Source organism: Lissotriton vulgaris, chromosome 2_1 (assembly GCF_964263255.1).
Source record: "Lissotriton vulgaris chromosome 2_1, aLisVul1.2, whole genome shotgun sequence".
Classification (NCBI taxonomy): Eukaryota; Metazoa; Chordata; class Amphibia; order Caudata; family Salamandridae; genus Lissotriton; species Lissotriton vulgaris.
This window is the reverse complement of record NC_141687.1, coordinates 416,384,484-416,408,975: the sequence shown is the minus strand read 5'-3', so window position 1 is coordinate 416,408,975 and position 24,492 is coordinate 416,384,484. Positions and strand designations below refer to the sequence as shown.

The 24,492-nt window shown below is 47.5% G+C and overlaps 1 protein-coding gene and 1 pseudogene across 1 annotated transcript in view; one reads left to right on the top strand and one right to left on the bottom strand.

Annotated features, from left to right (window-relative positions):
• Positions 1 to 24,492, top strand: part of PARD3B (par-3 family cell polarity regulator beta) — a 1,965,377-nt gene that overhangs the window by 1,331,085 nt on the left and 609,800 nt on the right. The window lies entirely within an intron of this gene.
• Positions 1,052 to 2,417, bottom strand: LOC147730493 (uncharacterized; annotated as a pseudogene).

Genomic DNA, 24,492 nt, shown 5'->3' with positions numbered 1-24,492 from the left:
ACTCCTTCTTGTTAGCAATGGTAGGAAGAAGAACAAGTGCCCAGTCTCCAACCTGAAGTGTCCTTAACTTGGTTCCTCGATCATAATATTGCTTTTGTTTCTCTTTTTGCTGTTCCAAATTGGCCTCAGCTAGGCCCCTGAGTTTGGCCAATTTCGTCCTTAACTGTGAGGTGTATTCCAAGAGGGACTTCTGTTCTTCGCTTTCCTGGGTTTCCCATGCTTCTTTCGTGATTTCAAGCAACGATCTGGGGAGTCTTCCATACAGCAGTTCAAAAGCTGAGCACCCCAGGCTACTTTGTTTTTGCGCTCTCAGCACATATAATGCCAGAGGAAGCAACCGATCCCATGTAGGCCCATCCGTGGACAACAGTTTCTTCAAGGTCGACTTCAGTGACTGATTGTAGCGCTCCACAAGGCCATCGGTTTGAGGGTGATAAACCGAGGTTTTTAGGTGTCGAATGCTGAATGTTTTGCACACTTCCTTCATCAAGCGGGAGGTGAATGGAGTTCCTTGATCTGTGAGGATCTCTTTTGGGAACCCAACACAGGCGAAGAGCTCCACCAACTTCTCTGAAACATTAGCGGTGTTAGGTGCACGTAAAGGAAAGGCCTCTATGAACCTAGTGGCGTAATCCACTAACACCAATGCGTACTGGTATCCCCTCGAAGATTTGGGCATGGGTCCAATCAAATCCATCCCCACTCTTTCGAACGGGACTCCCACAATGGGCATAGGCTGTAAAGGAGCAGCTGGAGGTCTATGTGTATTACGTCTTTGACAGACGTCGCATTTCCTGCAAAAGTCCTGCACATCTTTATACACACCTGGCCAATAGAAATGCCGTAGTATGCTCTCCGTGGTCTTTTCTTTACCGGCGTGTCCGGCCGTTAAATGTGCATGGGCAAAGAACAGTACTTGTTCCCTGAAAGATGCTGGTACGAGAAGCTGTGGCGTACTCCCCTCCTCTGCTTCACGATACAAGAGATCTTTACGTATGACAAACCTTGGAAAAGGGGTGTCTGGGTTGTCTTGTGTACTGTGTGCAGCCTCCTACGCATTGTACAAAGTCCTATCTTCAGACTGGGCGAATTTGAAACTACGATCCATAACCCATGGATCCGGCAACAGGAGTGCTGGTTTAGGTTCCCTCTCCGAGGGACACGGAAGACTCAACCTCTTCCGGAACAAGGCTAGGAACTCGGGATTGTCTACCCCCAAAATCACATCCTCGGGTAACGAGTCCATAACCCCCACTTTCACTTTACAGGCAGGTTTGTCTTTTGACCGGATGACAACTTGTGCTAAGGGATATGGCTTGACGTCTCCATGGACACAACGGATATGTACTAGAGTATTGGGGAGATACTGGTTGGGGTGTACCAAGCGTTCTTGCACTACAGACTGTCTACATCCAGAATCCAACAGGGCTCTCACTTCATTGTCGTTTATATTTATACTCACATAAAATGACGTCCCTATCTCGGCGGAGTACAGGACCGCTTTCGGCAGGTAGCCCACTTCCATTGGTTCCTCTGTCGGATGTTTTCGGGGACAGAGTCGGGCAATGTGGCCCCATTCGCCACACTCAAAGCATTGCGGTCCCCGTGTCATAGGAGACTCCATTCTTAATGGTCTTGGAGTATCAGGTATGGGTTTCCCCTTCTTTTCCACCCTTGGTGGTGGCGCTTGTTTGGACTGTCTTTCGTTCTCCCAACCGGTTCCCCTAGGTTGAGCTCTTGAATAATTGGCAGCCATTTCAATAGCTTGTACTACAGTCAGGCCCGAGTGTTGTCTCAACCACCTCTGTGACCCATATGGAAGGGCCTCCATGAATTGCTCCAAATAGATTTTTGCTAGTATGTCTTCCTTTGTGCTGGTTTCCGGTTTAAGCCATTTGTCGGCCATCATTTTTATTCGAAAGAACAACGTTTTGGGGTTCTTGCCAGACACTCCCTTCTCCTTTCGGAAACGCACTCGGTACGCTTCTGGGTCCAGCCCCAAATGGTCCAATATTACATTTTTGATAAGAGCGTAAGGAGCATTTCCTGCAGGATTGGCTACTTGATATGCAAACTGAGCCTCTCCCGTTAACAACGGGGGCAAGAAAAAACGGCCACTTCTCTTCTGGCCAGCCTAGGGCTCTAGCGGCCCTTTCAAAGTTAATAAGAAAAGCGTCCGGGTCTTCACCATGAACATATTTCTGTAAGGCGATTCCCGAGGGGCTAGGTGTATGACTTCTGCTCTCTACATGCACTACACCTGGGGGATTCGTTACATTTTTCTGCATGCACTCCAGTTGAGCTGTGACTGTATTTTTAAACAGGTCTCTGTCAGCTTCAGCCGCTGATAATTGTCTCTCTACGGCCCACTCCAGTTTTTCTTGTCCTTTTATCAAATGTTGTATGAGGGCGTCCATCTCGGCAGTACAGACGGACTCAGATGGAGATCCCACTTCTGACACCACTTGTACTGGGGTGGGGTTTGCTGGGTCAGTAACGGATTCAGAAGACTTGAATAGTGCTTTTAGAGAGGGTTTTATTTTCAAGTATGATTTCTTTCTACGAGAAGTTAGTCTTATTCGGGCAAACTCGTCGGGCTCCGTTCTGACGCCCCGAGGAAAAGCAGGCAGTTCCAGGGTGTTCCGGCGTCGTCCGGGTGGTGTTGCAGCCAGAGTGGAAAATGTCAGCTTCGGTCTCCAGGCGAAGTCCAGGAGAGTGCCGCCCAAAAAGAAGGAAGCAGGGAGACGATATTAGGGAGACGCTCAAAAACGCTCCACACAGGGACCGGGAGTGAGGGAAACCAGGTGCAAGTAGTTAACAAACGAGTGGTCGAAGTGTACGTGAGGGAAGGGTGCAGGGAAACGACTAGGCGGTTTACACAGTGGTCTAACCACTCCAACCCGCCCACCCCGCAACTTTGCCCCGTACCTTGGAAAGCCACGCTCCTCCCGCGGGAACGTGGCGGGGCGCTTCGCAGGAACGTTGGCCTCCTGGCTTGTTGTCTTCAACTCGTCTACTTGCGTTCTCCTCCGTGCTCGGTCTCCACTCCACGCCAGTCTCGTCCTCCGGGGGAAAGGGTTCCGGCGTCTTCCTGGATCCGCCTTCTTTTAACGTGGCTACGTTCGAAGTGGGCGGAGTCTCGTCATCCAAGCAACCGGACTGAAAGTAACGTTGTCCAATGTCCGGCTCGCAGTCCCAGGGACTCACAGAGTCATGGCGGTTCCAGTCCTCCCCAAGTAACGGTTCCTGCTGCTGGAGGGAAAAAGGCGAGAGAGGTACAGCTGACCACCAATCATGTACAACAGAGACCTCAGTATTCACACCCTGCCGACCAGCCGCCCCGTCACAACCACCAAATAGCTGTCTTGAAGATTTCTATTAACCTGCCTGCAAATTTGAGTTTTTCATGGTAACGCTGAAATACAATATGCTCCATAACATAGGAGAGAAAGGCTTTCAAATCGATAAAAGTGGTCTGTGGCCGGAGAATCCTCAGTGACAACCCAAAGGAGCCTGGAGCCACATCATTTCAAAATTTGGCCTTATGGATTGGCTTTCTCAAGAAAGAATCAAACTAGATAATTCCCATGGTCTTATACCTGGTACAATTGATAGCATAGAGTGGTGAATATTGTGGGCAATACATTAAATGTAGCACACCTTCCTGGAACATTAACATAACCAATCTCCCCCATCATTAAAGAAGAGCAGGATGGCTCACATGAAGATAGGTGAACATTCCCTTACACCACTAGGCTGAAGATTGAATTTTAAAATCCAGCTGGTTAAGATACTGAGCATTGTCCGACACCCCCAATATCTCAATGACTCTGGCAATGACCAAAAGCTTGACCAAACATTTGACATTGACTGGCTCAGTGGCTTCAAATGTATTAACCAGCTAGTGAATGATGGCTTGTGTTAAACTGAGTGATATAACTCGTTATCCCAAAGATGTGCACACTGTTTTTGTAGTGAGAGGTTTAAAAAAAAAAAGGAGTGACACATTATCAAAAATCAGCTACCCCTTGTATCTGCTGTGTAGTTTGAATGATTATGGTCACTACAGTTGGCGTTGTTTTATTTTGTACAAAATTTATGTAGTTGAATATGTGCAAGAAGAAAGCTTTTTGGTCTAGGCTGTATTTTGCAGGCAGGCACCTTTAAGAAGAGAAAAGGTTGGTAGAAAGGAGGGGTTAATAGGTGTCCTCAGGCAGTAAATGGCCTCTGGGTATACAGTACCTTTAACGTATACGTTACAAGGCAATCCTGATGGAGGCTGGATCTTATCCGTGTCAACTGTAAACTGAATTGGGGAAACAATCCAAATGACGACTTGATGTATTTTGGCGTCCCGACGTTGCAGACTAAGAGCTCTTAAAGCAACCAGCCCGTATAGTTCTGGGGTTATATATAAGGAAAGACCGTTCTGACTGGGAATATTTTTAAAGACTTAGGGCCCGATGTAGGTAGGGCGTTACCGATCGGTAACGGCCGAAAATACCGATTTTTGGCCCTTACCGATCGGTAAACAGCCATCGAGATGTAGGGAACAAAAAACATTAAGAATCGGAGTGAAAACCGAATCGGAATGAGTACCGAATGGGAAAGAATCCGATACGTACATACCGAAAATCGGATATGTAACGAATCGGAAAAACACCGAATCGGATGCAAAGACCGATTCGGTCCATGTACCGATTCGTTAGTGACACCGAATCGGAAAATCACCGATTCGGTCCATGTACCGAATCGTTAGTGACACCGAATCGGAAAATCACCGAATCGGTCCATGTACCGAATCGGTAGTGACACCGATTCGGAAAATCACCGATTCGGTCCATGTACCGAATCGGTAGAAAGACCGATTCGGACATGAGCCGAATCGGAAAACATGCCGATTCGTATGAATCGCCGATCGGGAAATTCCCCGATTCCGACAGTTGGGGAGATGTAGGGAGGCACAGAAACACCGAAATCGGCTCAAAATCGGTAGAATTCACTCGGTATTTACCATGGATTGCAATCAGGTGGTAACCAACTCCAACCCATATAAACAGTCCAAAAATGCATTGCAACTTGCAGGATGGCAGCTTTCTATGTCATTGCGAGGCGGCTATGGCTACAGCAGGAAGGACAGAGGGAATGGCTAAGAAATGAACAGGTCTACAGACAGAGGATAACCCTGTTCATGCTCACAGAGGCAGAGATACTACAGAGATACAGGCTGGACTCTGACACCATACTTGAGCTCATCAGGGATCTCAAGCCATTCTTGGACCACCACACCCCAAGGGCACACGCCATCCCTGCGCACATCCAGGTGCTATGCAGCCTACACCTGCTAGCGTCTGGCAGCTATCAAAGTGGTGTAGCAGCAGCAGGAGGGGTGAGCCAGAGCAGCCTGTCAAGGTTCTTCCACACATTCCTTGACGCCATGATACACAGGATGGACCAATACATCTCTTTCCCTGCAACCCACGCAGAACTGCTACAAACCAAAGCTGACTTCTACCAGATGGCACAATTTCCCCAAATCATCGGTTGCATAGATGGCACGCACATTCCGATTTGCCCACCAGCGGACACCGAATACATATACCGCAATCGCAAGTCTACACACACCATCAACGTGCAGGTGATCTGCAATGCAAAGTGCACCATCACAGACCTGGTTGCAAAATTTCCAGGGAGTACCCATGACTCCTATATTTTCCAACAGAGCGGCATATATGCACGGCTGATGGCAGGCGAATTTGGAGAAGGATACCTCCTAGGTGAGACACATCATCAGACCCCCATAACACATAGTAGGTAGGTGGAATACATGTATGCATGTGTCTAATGTGACCCCTTTCTCTTCCAGGCGACAGTGCATATGCCCTCCGCTCATTCATACTCACCCCCTACCTCAACCCCTCCACACCCAGCCAAAGGAGGTATAACCGGGCCCACATACGCACAAGGAATGTTGTCGAACGGACCTTTGGCATCTGGAAAAGTAGATTCAGATGCCTGCACAAGAGTGGAGGTGCAAGGCAGTATACCCCCATCACCTGCTGCAAGATCATAGCTGTATGTGCAATGTTACACAACCTTGCGGTGAAGAAGGGCACTGAGGTGGAGTTGTCTGACTACGAGGACCATGACGACGACGAAGCTGTGCCACTGACACAGCCAGCTGGGGTGTGTACGCCAAGTGATGGCAGATACAGACGTGAGGAGATTACTGAGAACTATTTCTGACTGAGTACAGATGCAAAGACAGCAAAATGTTGGTTGGAAAACACAAATTTTAATACTGTTGCAACACAGTTACAGCACTGATGTGCAACAAAAAATGGTGAATTGGAAATAAAAAAAAGTCCAAGGTTCAGGTTGCCTCACCCGCCCTTGCAAGGCTACTTCTTTGCCCGCTTGCCAGACCCACTGGGGTGTCCCTCAGCCCCCTCTGAATGCCCAGCAGCATCAGCGGAGCGCCTGGTGCTCCTACGTGGCTCAGACGCAGCGCTGGCCGGGCTGCTGCGGCTGCTGCTGTCCCCAGCATCACCCAGGTCCAGGGCAGGATTGGAGGCGGTGTTCGAAATAATCATGGCCTCCATAGCAGTGGTGATCCGGGCCATCCCCCTTGTGAGCTCAGCCGTATGCTGACTAAGGACAGATTCCTGGTTGGCGCTGCAATGGCACAGTTGTGCCGTCGCCGCAGCAAGGCGGCCCATGGCGCGGTTCAGCACCCGGGCATCCCGCCTGCGCACCAGCTCATGCTCCTCCTGTCTGCTAGATGATTGGGTGATGGCAGTGGTTAGCCTGCCTAACCCTGCTGCCACCTCCTTGTTCGATTCCACGACGGCCTGGAATCCCTTGACCAACTCTCCCATCTGCAGGTTGTGCTGCAGGAGCTGGCGTTGGCAGGCCATAGTGGATCTTGCCTGTTGCCTCTGAATCTTCACCATCTGTCCCTCGAGGCCCAGGAATACACTGCCCTCCCGTGCTGGTGCAGCAGTGGTGGTGATGGTACGGCGCCGGGCACTGCTGCTTCCGGCCTGCTGAGTGGGCTGGGGTGCCACTGGTGGGGGTGTGGAGCTGGCCGGTCCCTGAGCCCCTGCTCCCAGGACAGGTTGTACAGGTGGCAAGGCCATGGTTGTGGCAGGAGCTGGTGTAGGCGGAATGGTGTCCCTTGTAGGGGAGTTCTCTGGGGAGAACTGCAAGGGGGGTGTGCTGGCCATTTGTGGGGAGTGCAGTGCATCGAAGTCTATGACCAGGTCTCCCTCCATACCTAGCCCTAGGGTGTTTCCGTCGTCCTCCTCCTCCTGGCCAGCCTGGCTGGTGCTCGGCCCTGCAACTGCAGTGTCAGACGGTGCTGCTCCCTCTGATGTCAATGTTGTTCCGCCTGATGGGGCCCCTAGGTACAAAGAAGCATTTGTAAACTGGGTGCCGATGTATTACAGTCAGTACAATTTCAGCATTCCACATGTCCTTGCATCTCCTTACACTGTGTCACACTGTTTCCTGTCTTGTGATTCTGCGCTGCCATGTTTAGCTGACTACTGCTGACTACATGTACCATGATGCTTGTCTCTTGTATGTTGGTGACAGTACTGTGCTGGGGTTTGCCTATGCATTGTGTCTAATGGGGAGGTGTCTGGTAGGGTGTGTCATGATGCGCATGCTTCTTACCTGTAGCTGTAGCTCTCGCAGAGCTGTCCAGGGTCCCGATTCCACTGACACTCTCCCTCTCAATGGTGCTGGAGACCAGTTCCTCCAGCTCGGTGAGGGGTGGCGCCGGGTTCCTGCCTCCTCCAGTGCCTCCAGCCTGCCTCTGTATCTCAGCCATCTTCCTTTTTGTGAGGCTGCGGATGTCATAGAATCTCTTTTTGAGTTCTTCTACGGACCTGGGGGTGACACCCGCAGCATTCACCTTCTGGGCGATTTCGGCCCAGATCCTCCTCTTGGTGCTGTCTGGCACATTGAGGGACAGCTTGCCAAACAGCTGGCGGTGCACCCTCACCACCTCCTCGACCAGCACCTGAAGTTCGGTGGTGGTGAACTTCGGCTTCCTCTTCTGGGAGGACTTCTGGCTTTCGGACTGCTCTGCCATGTTCTTCAGTTCAGTTGGCAACCTCCTATTCCCACTGCTGCTAACTGTGAGTGTTGAGCTCAGGCTGGCTCTCCAGAAACTTCTTAATTAGCTGCACCTGCCAGGGTTGCCACTCCCTGTTTGGGTGGGGGAGGGGGAGCCACCTCATTGGCTGAATCGGCTTTTGCCGAATCGGCTTTTACCGAATCGGTATTATCCGATTCGGTAAAATCCGATTCGGTATTATCCGATTCGGTAAAAGCCGATTCGGTTCCTTCAATGCATTCCTATGGGCTTTTTCGCCATGGGTGTGTTTTCATGGCTACGAATCTATGATTGCCGAATCGGATTTTACCGAATCGGCTTTTACCGATTCGGTGTTCGCCGATTCGGGACTATCCGATTCGGTGGTAGCCGAATCGGTAATTTCCGAATCGTTGTTAGCCGATTCGGTACTTTCCGATTCAGACCGTGCCGAATCGGAACGTACCGATTCTCATTACCGATGCCGACCGATTCGGTATTCATTCGCTTTTTTTTCCCTACATCTCGTTTTCCGATTTCAGAATACCGATTCGGCCCGCCTCGGTATTTTGAATTCGGAAAATCGCGTTTACCTACATCGGGCCCTTAGATTCTGTGTAAAATAACATAGACTATAAGAAGAACAGACGTTAGGGAGACGTGAGTTTTCCCATTCACCATCATATCCCATACTTAGGCGACCATGTAGAGAAACTTAACGGTGTCTGCTGCAGACGTTTTTATGTAAAAAAGAGAGGAACAAGCGGGGTCTTGTTAAAGGTGGTCTATATATGTTTGATACCGCCGAAATGCGTAGACACATTGGAATTGACTAACCAGATGCCCATATTTAATTGTCTTAACCGATTAGTGAACAAACAATAAGTATTAGTGCATTGTCGTATGTTTTTTCTGTCTTTCTTTTCCTTGTTTGGTCTTTATCTTCTCCTCCATGAACTAGTGATGTTATTATGATGAAAACGTTTTATTGATGTTTAGTTGCTGATTGTCTGGGAGGTGCCTTGTATATTGTAATTAACTTGTTACAGCTTTGGCAATTTGTGGTGTTTTAAAAACGAATGGAATTTTTTATATAATAGACAGTGGTGGCCATATTTATTTTATAATACATTGTTTTTAACAGTATACATTGTGTCGTGGTACTATGAGTGATACTGGGATTTAGGTGATTGTACCTTTATGATTAGTGATGTACTGTATATATGTATTTTTATTTATTTGAGAATTTTATAGAGCGCACAGCGGCCCCAACGGGGCGTCCCGGCGCTGAAACTCTGAAAAACAAAGGGAGGTCATTGGGGCAGATATCCAAATTTAGGAAGAGAATAGATGTGTTTTCAGGGATTTACGGAAGACTAATTCTGTCTGACAAGTGCGTAAGGCTAATGGAAGTTTGTTCCAGCATTGAAAGGTTTTGCCACCAGCCCGAGATCGTTTAAATCGGGGGGTTTCCAGTAAATGGAGGGTATCGGACCGTAGAGTCCTGGAGTTGGCATAGGGTCGAAGGATGTTTGTGAGTGTTGAATTGAGTATATCCCAAAGGGAGTTATCTTTAATAATACAGACAGTACCCTACACCAGTGTTTCTTAACTAGTGGTCCGGGGATTCCTGGGGTCCAAGAAGCCCACTCATTTGGGTCCACAGCTGCTAAGAAAATTGAATACAATTAATAGATTGCTGTAAATAAATAAAGAAACAAAATATAAAGTTGAACATTTTAAAACATTCTGTAAATGTGAAATAATTTCAAATTGCAGGCTTAAAATGAAGTTAGTATCCTCAGATTGATTTGTGGGAGCAGTTTAAGTGCATCATTTTAGTATGGACAATAAGTGGCCCAAATTAAGTTTAGAAAAACACCAAACCTTCCCATTATAATTTAAATTGGGTTTTATTTTCATAATTATTTGTGAACTAAATAAATATTTCAGGATTCGTGTATTTGTTTGATGAATGCTTGTTTCTGTATTTTGTGTATTGTTTTGTGGTTCAAATAATCGAAAATGCTTAGACCAGTGTCCCCAGCTTCCAGTAATGCTCAGCGAGGATCCCCAGATTCCAGTATGACTCGGTGAGGGCCCCTGGATTCCACTAATGATTCAGTGGGTGGGCCCTGGTTCTAGTAATGATTACTTTGGGTCCAGATAAGACAAAAGTTTAAGTACCACTGCCTTAGGCCCATACACATTGTCAAAGAAAATCATTCACTGGTAAAGCAGATTGAATCCTTCCAGGAAACTGAAGGGTTGCATATTGGACAAAAACACATACACACAGTACAACTTTGTACATTGCAAACAAGTGCCCTCTTAGCCACATCATTTCCCCTACCTTGAGTGCATTTCTAGTTGCTAGAGTTTTGCTAGTGTAAACACTTTGGTCTCTGCGGTGAATTAAGGAGCCCTCACTCAAATGGCAATGTTGATGAGAGAGCGCAAACTAACCAAAATGTAGAAATGCATCACACTTATACGTAGTAAGCACAAACCATGAAGAGAAATGCCATGAGTGCTGATAGTAACTACATCTATATTCTGAAATTATGTGGTTAACTTAGAGAATGCATATAGAAGTGGAACTAATGAAGACATGAGTGCAATGTATAACTTTATTAGATGTGATTAATCATGGTCCATGTTAAATGTAGCTGCTAATAGGAAGATGGCGTGCTGTGAGCACGGAAAGAGACAGGCCTCATGCATGGCCATGACAGAAGGAATCAGACTGGTATACCTTTCATTTCTTGGACCGCACTCGTGTTATGATTACATTATATTATTCAGAAGGACTATATTATATAGATGTGAGTTCTTTTATTAATTCGCAAAATGTGATACTATGTGATTTTATTCAACGTGAATATTCTTGAATCTATGTTGTGCAGTTGTCAAATGCAAGATGACATACGGAAACGTAGAACGTGGTAGGCCTCAGGGCCTGAGCAAGGCGGGAGGGGGAAGGCGACTGAAATATACAATGTGGATTGCACTAATGTTTAGAATTAATGAGTGGGTTTTTGATTTACAGATGTGTTTACTGAATCAGTAGAATAAGAGTATTAACATGCTAACAATTAAAGAAGAAATCGAATATTATAAAACTGTTGTAGGGCTGGAAAGCTTTAAATGTTGATTTACACGTATTAGTCTGGAAAGGGGAATGTTGTGACGCAGGTGGAAAACCATAAGATTTGGGACTTGGCTCCAAATGTCTGTCTGGAAGAGAAAAGGGGGTATTCAATTATTAAATATGAATAGAAGCCTGTTCTTGAAATGGACCAGACATGTAGGAGGGTTCCGGAATGTTTAAGGGGTATCAGCGGGCCGGAGAAGCGTCTGGAAAGCAAGGTCGACTCTAACCGCAAGGCCTCATCATGGAAACAGCCAGAAGCTACACCACGTGAGGGGCGTCTCACGAGGGGCGTCCTAAATGTTGTTGTGATTTTGTATTAGGGACAGCACCCCTGGGTGGAGTTAGAGCAGATGCCTGAGGACCCTTAAGAGAGCGGATGGGTAGGCAGAGAGGGGTCATGACTGGAGAACTATAGGTTTTCATCAAGAGTTCGAGAGTGGGTGGCTTCCTATGGGAGTCATTCACTGCTGACACCTTTGATAGGTAGAGACCTGGTTAAGTAGGGATACCATCTAGTGCAGGGTAGGGAAAGCCTAACCTGTAATTTCTTTCCGCCTGTAATGAGCGATAGATTTCAATACGTGTCTATGCTAACGGCACTATTGTTTTTAGAACTGGTATTGATAGTTTCCGTTGTTCGTCTGAGGGCTTTCAGAGAACACGTGTATGTAGTTGGGCCCGTGTATTTGGTGAATCTCATCTTGAGATGCTTGTACTTACAACTTATAATAAACCTTTGAAAGCTAGAAGTTGTTTGTGATCCTTTGAAGCAGAGTCCTTTAATGGGGGAACTAATTTGGTAAAGATGCACTTTATTTCTCAATGACAGGCAATAAAGATTCAGTCGACCAGAGCGGGGTTTTAGATCGATAGTGATAAGGTATTGATCGAAATCTCAGCCCTATCAGTTGGTAGCTATAGAGAATGGTTGCCTTCTTGAGGAAGGTGATCTAGGCCAGGTTAGATTACCCCCAGGCCCCTAGAGATTGATGATCGGAAGAACCGCCCGCGGAAGAAGGACCGGATGACGTGAGACAGAAAAGCAGCAGTATCGGTCGAGAGTGAGTATAAAGGGTCATGCGTGTTAAGATTGCGGTGTCTTGTATTGTATCTATGTTGTAATGTCTGGCGGAGTTGAATGACTGTAGAGAGACTGTGGAACAGGTTGTGAGCGCGCGCAACCGGTGGAAATCTTAGGCTCAAGGAGAGCTTAAGTGGTTCGGGTGTATCGGACACCCAGAAGTAATTATTAACCAGGGTGAAGGGGGTCATGAGGTACCAGTGACCACTCGAAGGACCAGATAGGGGGAGTGAGTGCGCGAGTAACAGACGCTGGTCGGAAGTTACTGTGTGCGTAAAGAACCTATCAGAGAGACGACAGACATCTCGTCAGTTGTGTTAATAATTACAGATAGACTGTGGACGTACAGTCGAGAGAAGTGACCGCTTGGTCGGAAGTAGTCATTTTTCGGTGTGTGAATGGGACGCATGCATGACCGCGAGGAGAGTTGAGAAAGGAGGGGTGCTGCTGCGAAGCGGAGACTAGTGACGTCAGAAGGTGCCGCGCTGGGATTGGTCGGCCGGTGAAAGACCGCGCTGCGATAGGCCAGCTAGCGAAGTCGCGCTAGGATTGGTGGATTGTCATCAGGAAGTAAACAAAGTATTCAAGCTGGAAATCTTGCGCATAATTATGAAGTGTTTTAAATGGTTAAGAGCGCTGTTTAAAAGAGAGCGCAGGGGATCGTACGAGGGGGAAGAAGCCCCGCCGGAGGGTACGCCAGCTCATTACATGGGGGTAAATGTTGGGCTGCACACGATTCTGTGGATTTCAGAGTGGAGTAAGATGACAGATGGAAATGAGGAACTCACGTTCCCGAAGTACGGGACGTATAGATTAGAGGTGCTACACAGACTAAAAGCAGTTATGACCGCTACGAGACCCTTGCCTAGACCAACACAGTTTGAAGCCCTTAATGCATGGATTAGGGCAGCGCATGAAAAGAACATGAACAGACGACAGGAAAGAGTGAAACGCTCGGTAAGAGCAGTACAGGATGCTAAGTGGGATGAGGATGCTAAAAGATGGAGGGCGCATAACATGGAAGTAAACAAATTGTATCCAGTGTTAGAGATGCCCGGAAATAAAAGCCCCCTAGAGGAGGATGACGAGAGCGAGACGGAGGACAGCCTGATAAACAGATTATTGACAGACAGGCCGCCTCCGTATAACAGAGCAGAAGGAGATGCCGAGAAAGGGGGGGGCAATGCAGGAGAGCATGGGCCGCTTCCCAGTTCCGATTGGGATCCCGCTGCAAAGAAAGAACTGTCCCAGCCTAGCCAAGTGCAACAGGTGGTCGGGAGGTTTGTGGTGCAAAGAGCGCCAGAAACGGCGTGTGCCACATCCTACGCATTACCTGATGCACTACAGGTACCTGTTACCATAGGTCCTATAGTGTCGGTATATGACCCAGACAGGGCTAGAGGGGAAGAGCGAGTACGAAGGGACAGAGAAAGAGCAGAGATGGCAAGAAGGAAGGATACGATCAATTCCCCAAGTCAGTTGCCGATACCAAGAGATTGGAGCACCCCAGCACACACAACAGGCGATCTGGGGGATATTAGATGGCCAGAGGATATGAGGGGACCAGGACGGAAATCTTTTCAGGAGTTCAACGAGTACATGAAGAAATGGGATGAGGCAGTTGAGGCTCAAAAGAACATTATAGCGGTAGAAGCTGAAAGGGAAAGTCAGGACAGCAGAGCCCGGACTCACTGCGGGGCTGAAGAGAGCAGTCCGGAGTGGGACGGAAGGGAGAAAGACAGTAGGGGATTCACCCATTGGGCCCGGAGTGGAGGTAGATCAAAGCTGGAAAATGGGGGCCCAGAGAACGGGGGGGTGTCTCCCCCGATACATAATGAAGAAGACAGGAGGGCTCGGGAGTACAGGGATAGCTTTAAGTGTATCCACTGTGAGCCCAGCAGGAGGGAACAGAGTGGGAGTTGCGAGAGGCCGTACCATAGTCCTTGCGACGACGGACATGAGCGCAGCCCAGGGAATATGGGAAACCAGGAGGGATCGTATCAGATACTGAGTGATACGAGGCCAAGGGAGAATGGAGACCGAAAGGAGAGTAGTAGAGAAACTTACTGTGAGAAGAGAGGAGAGAATGGGCAAGGTGAGAAGGGGGGTAACAGGCCCGTGTTCCATCACCTTCCAAGGTCGGATGGCCGAGCCTGGGATCTGGAGAGATGGGAACAAGAGAGAGCACTCCCCAACTCTCCAGAACCCAAACGTAGGGCCCGGAGTTGGGATGGGAGAGACACCTGTCAACCTCCCTCGAAGGAATTATTGCGAGCAGAAATAAAAGCCAAAAGACTCGATGTCTCCAGCTTAAAGTCAGATCTGGATGACATGGTAGATGGTACCCTGCCCCTAGAAAGAATAGACATGTATGAGCAGGATGAAATTCTGTTCATAGCAAAGGACGTAACTCGAAAGGCGAGAGCAACCCATGAGAAATTAGTGGAACTAGCAGGCAAGTATATGGTAGACCTGTCAAGAACCAAAGCCTTACAAGGCAACCACAGGCTACATTACACAGACCGAGACCTAGATGAGAGGCGAACCATCGGATTGAAAACACACATAAAGGAACTGATCACTGGAATAAGGACATGGAGGGCCCTAGATAAGTGGGAAGAGAGGTGGTCCAAGAGAGGGACCGTTAGGAGAAGTACACTTATGATGACCCCAGGAGGACAGCAGGGAGTAGAGACATACCCTTTGAGGGAAGTCGCAAATGGGACCTACGTCCACGTCCCTTGGAGTAGGGGGGATTTAGCTGCTTTTACCACCTCTTTCCCCAAACTGCGGGAAAACCCTGTGGAGTGGTATAAGCAAGTTGAGAGGTTCGTAAAAATCTCAAAGGTCCTATGGATAGATTTGAACACACTGTTTGACATAGTGGTGCCAGGAGATTTGTGGACCGCATGCAAGGTTAGCGCTGAGTGGCCCATCATAGAGCCAGAGAGAGACGCTAGGACTAATGGGCCGGCTGAGAGTGTGATGGCAAAATTCGAAAGAGTAATGACGTGGCTGAAAGAGAAAGTGCCAATGCAAGACATAGATTGGGTAAAAATTGACCGAACGAGACAGGAACCCAAAGAGACAGTACACGAATACTATGAGAGATTGCTGAAGGCGTTTAAACAGTATAGCGGTCTGGATGTCATGGATCCGAGGGACATAGGGCAGTTTGTGTCCAAGTTTGTCCTAGGCCTGAGACCGGATATTAGTTTAATGATCCAGCAGCACTTGATTTGTTGGCAAAACAAACCCCTAGATGAAATACTGAGGTATGCCAGGTACTGCTGTGATGAGATAGATTCTAAGGCTAAGAAACTAAAGGAGAAACTGATGGTGGTACAGATGCAGGCAGCAGGAAAGGGAGGACAGCAGCAACAGCAACCAGGAACCGGTACTGGAGGAAGGAAACAATACAGCCAGAACAAGGGCAATGAGGAGAACTCCACCTTTAGACCTAGGATAGATGTAGCTACCTTAAAGAAAACGACTAGGTGCCACCAGTGTAACGAGCTGGGGCATTGGAAACGCGAGTGTCCCTATAATATTGAGATAGGAGACCAAGAGGTGGAAGAGGAAGAGACTCAGGGTGCGCCTACAAGAGGGATAACGCAATTCCAGGGAAAGGTGCTCAAAGGGGGGCCTCCTCCCCGAGCCCAGTTCCCGCAGGCACCCAGAGTAGGGACTATGGGTAAGACATATAGACAGATGCCCCTGTTTGTAGGAGGAGAGGAATGCTATTATGTGGACCCACTAACGGGACAGAGAGTGGAAAGAGATGACTGCATCCTCGGGGCAGCCCTGGAAGTAGACCAAAGGGGACCCTATGTTGAGGCCGAAGTGGCAGGGTTCCCCACGACATTTCTAGTGGACACAGGAGCCACTCGATCCACGATCAGATCAGCCGCAGTCCCAGGCCTGCCCATGTCGGGGGAGACCATACAAGTGGTGGGGGTCGCTAACAAGAGAATGACCAGTCCCTTGACTGAGCCCGTGCAGGTGAAAATAGGGAAGTACAGTGAGGAGCACCAGTTTGTGGTTTGCGATTCTAGTCCTGTATGTCTGCTAGGAAGAGACCTTTTGTGCAAATTGAACTGCACTATATACTGTACTCCGCAAGGAGTGGAGGTACTGACAAATGATGATGATGCAGACTTTAAAGTCGCGAATTCCAGAATATGTGTGGAGCTGTATCCCACTCTGACAGTAGACGAGCTCCCCTGGGACTTGAGGGAGACAGTCGCTCCAGAAGTGTGGGATTTCACTGGGGAAGAGATTGGGTTGGTGAAAGGAGTAGACCCAGTGAAAATTGTAGTGAAACCTCATGCTGAGTTCCCAAGAACACCTCAGTATAAATTGACACCAGAAACGATCGCAGGTATACAACCCGTGATTGAGTCCATGATTAAGCAGGGAATACTGAAGGAAATCGTGGGTAGTCCATGTAACTCCCCGATTATGGGTCTGCAGAAACCTAATGGGAAATTTCGGATAGTGCAGGACCTTAGAAAGATTAATAACATAGTCGTTTCATGTTGTCCAGTGGTACCGAATCCATCAGTGATACTGTTTCAGATACCGTTCCAAGCAGAATGGTTCACTGTGATTGATCTTTGCCAGGCTTTCTTTTCGATCCCTTTGGACGAAGAAAGCCATTTTCTTTTCGCATTTAAGCTGGAAGGTCGCGTCCTAACATGGTGTCGTATTCCTCAGGGGTATACAGAGAGCCCATCGATCTTCAACCAGCTCCTGAAGAAAAATCTTGAAAGTCTAGTACTGCCCCAGAGGTCAGTTCTGGTCCAGTACATAGACGACCTCCTTGTGGCGTCAGAGACAGAGGAAGCTTGCAGGGTGGACTCTATTGCTTTGTTAAACCATCTAGCCGAAAATGGGCATAAGGTGTCCCCGGGGAAATTGCAGTACTGCCTGACAGAGGTGCAGTACTTGGGACACAGAATTGAGAAAGGGAAACGGAAGGTGTCACCAGACCGGATAGAGGCCATCATGAAGATGAATGCGCCTAAAACACAGAGAGAAGTCAGAATGTTCCTAGGAATGGTGGGATATTGCCGACAGTGGATTGCAAACTTTTCACTGAAAGCAAAGCCCTTGCAAAAACTGACGCACAAGGAAGTGAGTGATCCGGTACCATGGGACAAAGACTGTTTGATGGCGTTCCTGCAGCTGAGAGAGGACTTGTGTCGTGCTCCGGCTCTGGGAATGCCAGATTACGATAAACCATTCTTGCTCTACTGCTGCGAGAGAGAGGGATGCGCGCTGTCTGTGTTAGTCCAAATCCATGGGAATGCCCGTAGACCAGTCGCTTACTTCTCGGCTACTTTAGACCCAGTAGCCGCAGCGTTGCCCGGATGTCTCAAATCCGTTGCTGCAACAGGTGTCAGCATTGAGAGATGTGAAAATATAGTGATGGGGCACCCGTTAGAGGTACATGTGCCCCATTCAGTGGAATTGTTGATGACCAGGACTAAAACTCAGCATCTGACGAATAGCAGGCTCACGCGCTATGAACAAGTCATTCTGGCTGCAGAGAATGTGACCCTCAGGAGATGCTCTGTTTTAAATCCTGCTACCTTAATGCCACTTCCAAATGATATCGAAGATGATGAAGAATGTACAGACCATGACTGCCTCGATGTGACTGAACTATGCACCAAACCAAGACCCGACATCGTAGATGAGCCACTGACCGACCCAGATGAAATTTTCTTTGTCGATGGCTCATGTGTAAGAGACGAAGTTGGGCAGTTAAGAGCAGCTTATGCTGTTTGCACAATTACTGGAGTAGTGGAAGCTGGATGCCTGGAAGGAGTACACTCCGCTCAGGTGGCCGAGATTATTGCCCTGACGCGTGCTTGCCTGGCAAGCAATCAAATCCGAGTCACCATATACACTGACAGTCAATATGGTTACGGGGTAGTTCATGATTACGGGCAGTTGTGGTCTCAAAGAGGTTTCATGACTTCTTCAGGCTCTCCCATTCGCAATGGAGAGTTTGTGCGCCTGTTGTTAGAAGCATTGCAATGTCCAGCAGGTATTGCTGTTGTAAAGTGTACCGCGCATACCAGAAACATGGACTTCGTGTCACAAGGCAATAGATATGCCGACGAAGTCGCACGGTATTGCGCGGAGACAGGATACTCTTTCACAGAGGTGGAAGTGGGTGGAATAAGTGTAAGGACTGAATTAGCGATGATATTGGAAACTGTTGATACTTGGGACGAACTGAAGGAAATGCAAGAAAATGCTCCTGACTGTGAAAAAGAAACATGGCAAAAAGCAGGATGTGTGGTGGGGGAGGCCCATTTCTGGGTTTCAGCAGATGGCAGAGCAGTGTTGCCCAATGAGATGGTGAGCCCAATGGCCCGACAAATACATGGTCCTGTCCACTTAGGAAGAGATGCTATGCTGAGAGTGTTTAGACAGACCTGGTTTAACCCCAAGTTCAGAGTAGCAGCTGAAGCAGTGTGCCAGCGTTGTGTGACGTGCCAGCAGTTGAATGTAGGGAAGAAGACACCAGTTGCACTGAGCCACATAGGGAGGTCAGGAGGTCCATTCAACCGAATACAGATAGATTTCATCGAAATGCCAAGGTGCAGCCGCCTCCGTTATATCCTGGTGGTTGTTTGCGTTTTCTCTAGATGGGTTGAGGCATATCCTACACGCAGGTGCGACACCCTCACAGTAGCTAAGATATTGCTCAGGGAGCTTATCCCGCGCTTCGGGGTGCCGGCCTCTTTGGAATCGGATAGGGGAACGCATTTCAACAGCTCGCTTGTGAAAATGATTTGCGCAGCTTTAAATATTGATCAAAAACTACATTGCAGCTACCGACCGGAAGCTTCAGGAATTGTGGAACAGATTAATGGCACCATCAAGGCCAGAATTGCAAAGGTGTGTTCATCAACATCCTTGAGTTGGCCTGATGCGTTGCCATTGGTCCTTATGAGCCTCCGTAGTACCCCGGATAGGAGAACTGGTTTGTCTCCTCATGAGGTACTGATGGGAAGAGCAATGAGGTTACCTTCTGTCCCAACTGCTGCATTGATTAGCATCACAGATGATATGATCCTGGACTATTGTAAGGGACTGTCTGACGCCATTCATTCTGTGTCCCTTCAGGTGCAGGCTGCCGAGGTACCATCGTGCCAGGACCCTTGTCATGACTTGCTTCCTGGGGATTGGGTCCTGGTGAAGAAGCACGTAAGAAGCAGCTGCTTGGATGTTCGTTGGCGTGGGCCCTTCCAGATCATCCTGACCACAAACACAGCCGTGAAAGTGGGAGGCCTGCCCAATTGGATCCACGCGTCGCATACGCGGAGAGTTCCAGCACCTCTGATAGAAACAGCTCCTCTCTCGGATAGACGTCCAGAGGCGGACCGAGAAGCCATAGAGGGGGCTAGCCAAGCTGTAGAGGTGCCAGAGGAAGCAGGGAACGAGTCTGACCAAGCTGAGGACGGTCAGTACAACAGCGAAACAGACAACGCTACTGAAGGAGAAAGTAGCTGGGAGTACGAGTCAGACACTGACAGGTCTGACAGGGAGCGTGAACCAACGAGGAGAAGAAGGAGTAGAAGGGTACGCGGAGAAGCTGATTGGCCGCAGAGAAGGAGCTCTAGCCTAAGGTCAACTCTGGAGAGAACCCTTCCTCCGATATCAGAAGACTCAGACCCAGAAGACGGTGCTCAGGGCGCTGAAGCACCAGAGTTGAGGAGGTCAAGAAGAGTGCGTGTGCCTAACAGAAGATACTCCACCCCCGAGTGGACATATCTGGTGACAGATGGCTTCGAAACCGGTGACGGGGAGGATCAGAGCGGTGGTGGTGTCCAGTTCTGAGCCCATCGTGACAGTGGAGATAAGATTGTTAGTGCCCGGTGTCGAACAAGAAGGGTCTCTGACATTCATGCTCCCCCGTCCTCCCCGCCTCAGCAAGATAAAGGACATGTTTCTCACAGAATTGCAATTCCCTGATTTTGGTTCAAAGATATCAGCCGCAGAAGAGCACAACCTTCGTCTGGAAATATTGAACTTTGCTGTCGAAGCTGCAGGCGAGCGCCTGATAGTGGATGCTTAAAAGACTTTGTAAATAAGCGTGAAGAAAAGAAGATTACCTAGCGCCTAGGAAGCAGAGATTCTTAGGGACTCTCCCTGAGATGATGGAGAAGGGCTAGGGTTGTCTGTATTTGAACTAAAAAGGACTTTTGCGGAAAGGGTTGTCAGCTTCCAGTTGCGTGGTTCTCAGGACAAAAGGAGTAAAAGAGACAGTAAAGGAACGAAGAAAAGGAGGGAACTTTGTGCTGAGTTAAGAGAGAACCACACTATCTGACGAAATGGAGGCCGGTACTCAGAACCGCAGAGCGAAATGTATAATAGGTACACTAATAGTAGGAGTGATAATACTAATAGCTTTAGTGGTAACGGTCTCTTATGTAAAGGGACGTGAGGAGGAGGCAAAGGTAACTGATGTGGCATCTGCAGAAGCGCTTACACCCACCATTGCTGGTGAGAAAGGGGAAAACACACACAAGAAAGCGTTATTGGCTGCAGAAGCCCGCAGGTTACATGTAGATGAGTCCCAAGGTGACTTTAGGTCAAATGCTTATGCAAAATTACTGTATGAATATGTAGATGCCATGGAGGTCAAGGACTGCTATGTCTGCATGCAGTTGCCGGCATCTGTGGATGAAGGCATTCGTTATCATCACCTCCCGCTGACTTATGGCATTACATGTAGCTTATTGCTTAGTATATTTTATGGGAGAGATAGTTTTGAATACTATTTCTCCAATTATGACTCAGTGTTACCAGAAGTCCCAAATTATAAGCAAATGAACAAATGGGACTACTGGAAGAGTGAAGACAGATTGGCCAAGTTCTTCATTCCTTGGATTACATTAGACACTTCACATGCCCGCAGAAATAACCTGACATGTAAGGTGTCAGAGGTCGAGAAGAAGTTCATAGGGCAGGTGGATGATCGGAATAGGAGACAAAAGATTTTGAAGAAATCAGGACAATGGAAAACGGATTGGACCGAAGAAGAAAAGGCACACAAGAGAAAGGGTAGTAGTGGTCCAATAGCTTTAGATAGAACAAAGAGAGGAAAGTTATGTCTCCATAGAGCCAAAACGTATTATGAAAATGTATACGTGGGAGAGGTTAGCTGTGAACATGCTTTCAATTTGGAGTATTACACCAAAGACTTCCTGAAAGGAATGCAAGTGATTCCTAACGTATATTTTGTATGTGGGAGAAATGCCTACGTGAAGCTGCCTGATAATTGGTATGGCTCATGTTACTTGGCAATTATCTTCCCTAAAATATATCATGCCCAAGACTTAGAGATAATTGAGGGCAAGACATCATCGAGAGGAAGGAGAGATGTGAGTGCAGAAATGGTTGGAGATGTCTTTGGAGCTGTGTTCCCACTTCTGGGATTAGCTCTTAATGATGTTAAAATTAGACGGCTAGCAACAGTCGTAGACAGGTTGTCTGCCAGTACTGCTCAGTCCTTAATGCTGGTAGAAGGAGAGATGCAATCGATAAGGGCTATGGTTCTTCAGAACCGTCTTGCCTTAGATGTCCTATTAGCAAAAGAGGGCGGAGTCTGTAAGGCTTTGAAGGTCCAAGAATGTTGCACCTACATTCCAGACAATTCGAAGCCCCTTGATAAAGTTATTAGGAACATAACTGATATTCACAAGGAGATCGAAGACTTGAGCAGAGAAAATGTCTGGGAAAAGGTGGGCCAGGGGATAAGTGACGCAGGAGGTTGGCTCACCACCTTAGGCAAAAGCTTTGTGTGGAAAATACTGAAACCTATCATCATAATATTGATCTGTGGGATTGTGTTGTGGGGATTGGTGAGGGTATTCAAATGGTACAGATCAAGAAGGTCAGAGAGAGCTCGAAGTAAACAGCTGCAGAGATTGGCTGCCATACAAGATAGTCAGTACCGAAGTCTGAGGGCTTTGCAAACACAGAAACGGGTTATGCTAGCAATCACTGCAGTTTAAATGTTAATGATGACCCCGAGAGGTCATCAAAGGGGGGAACTGAGAGAGCGCAAACTAACCAAAATGTAGAAATGCATCACACTTATACGTAGTAAGCACAAACCATGAAGAGAAATGCCATGAGTGCTGATAGTAACTACATCTATATTCTGAAATTATGTGGTTAACTTAGAGAATGCATATAGAAGTGGAACTAATGAAGACATGAGTGCAATGTATAACTTTATTAGATGTGATTAATCATGGTCCATGTTAAATGTAGCTGCTAATAGGAAGATGGCGTGCTGTGAGCACGGAAAGAGACAGGCCTCATGCATGGCCATGACAGAAGGAATCAGACTGGTATACCTTTCATTTCTTGGACCGCACTCGTGTTATGATTACATTATATTATTCAGAAGGACTATATTATATAGATGTGAGTTCTTTTATTAATTCGCAAAATGTGATACTATGTGATTTTATTCAACGTGAATATTCTTGAATCTATGTTGTGCAGTTGTCAAATGCAAGATGACATACGGAAACGTAGAACGTGGTAGGCCTCAGGGCCTGAGCAAGGCGGGAGGGGGAAGGCGACTGAAATATACAATGTGGATTGCACTAATGTTTAGAATTAATGAGTGGGTTTTTGATTTACAGATGTGTTTACTGAATCAGTAGAATAAGAGTATTAACATGCTAACAATTAAAGAAGAAATCGAATATTATAAAACTGTTGTAGGGCTGGAAAGCTTTAAATGTTGATTTACACGTATTAGTCTGGAAAGGGGAATGTTGTGACGCAGGTGGAAAACCATAAGATTTGGGACTTGGCTCCAAATGTCTGTCTGGAAGAGAAAAGGGGGTATTCAATTATTAAATATGAATAGAAGCCTGTTCTTGAAATGGACCAGACATGTAGGAGGGTTCCGGAATGTTTAAGGGGTATCAGCGGGCCGGAGAAGCGTCTGGAAAGCAAGGTCGACTCTAACCGCAAGGCCTCATCATGGAAACAGCCAGAAGCTACACCACGTGAGGGGCGTCTCACGAGGGGCGTCCTAAATGTTGTTGTGATTTTGTATTAGGGACAGCACCCCTGGGTGGAGTTAGAGCAGATGCCTGAGGACCCTTAAGAGAGCGGATGGGTAGGCAGAGAGGGGTCATGACTGGAGAACTATAGGTTTTCATCAAGAGTTCGAGAGTGGGTGGCTTCCTATGGGAGTCATTCACTGCTGACACCTTTGATAGGTAGAGACCTGGTTAAGTAGGGATACCATCTAGTGCAGGGTAGGGAAAGCCTAACCTGTAATTTCTTTCCGCCTGTAATGAGCGATAGATTTCAATACGTGTCTATGCTAACGGCACTATTGTTTTTAGAACTGGTATTGATAGTTTCCGTTGTTCGTCTGAGGGCTTTCAGAGAACACGTGTATGTAGTTGGGCCCGTGTATTTGGTGAATCTCATCTTGAGATGCTTGTACTTACAACTTATAATAAACCTTTGAAAGCTAGAAGTTGTTTGTGATCCTTTGAAGCAGAGTCCTTTAATGGGGGAACTAATTTGGTAAAGATGCACTTTATTTCTCAATGACAGGCAATAAAGATTCAGTCGACCAGAGCGGGGTTTTAGATCGATAGTGATAAGGTATTGATCGAAATCTCAGCCCTATCATTGATATGGATAATAGGTAAAAGAAATGCCTGCAAGAAAGATTGCAGAAACTGTTGTTATATTAGGTCATCGAATGGTGTAACAAGACTCATTAATTGAGTTTTGATGTCTCTTGCAGGGGGCTCGACAGGCGCCAGAAAGATTAAGTAGTGCATTGTTTTGCAGCGGATCTCCAGAGGTGTGCATGAACAATAGCAGAGGAGGGGAGCAAGATGTACCTTATTTTTGGAAGGCACAATGTCATTGGCAGCAAAATATATTGAGATTTTTTCTATGGCTCCCCTAGGCCATGCGGGTGGAATGCTGTCTCCAACTTCCAGACATACAGTGATTACATGCCAAGATATGGGATTCTGTATAACCCTGCAGGGAACAGACGTGGTGACAAGGTCTCAGATTGATGGATTCCACACTGCATCGTGGGAGGGTGGCAATGAGTTTACCTCAGCTTTGGCAGCCTCAACA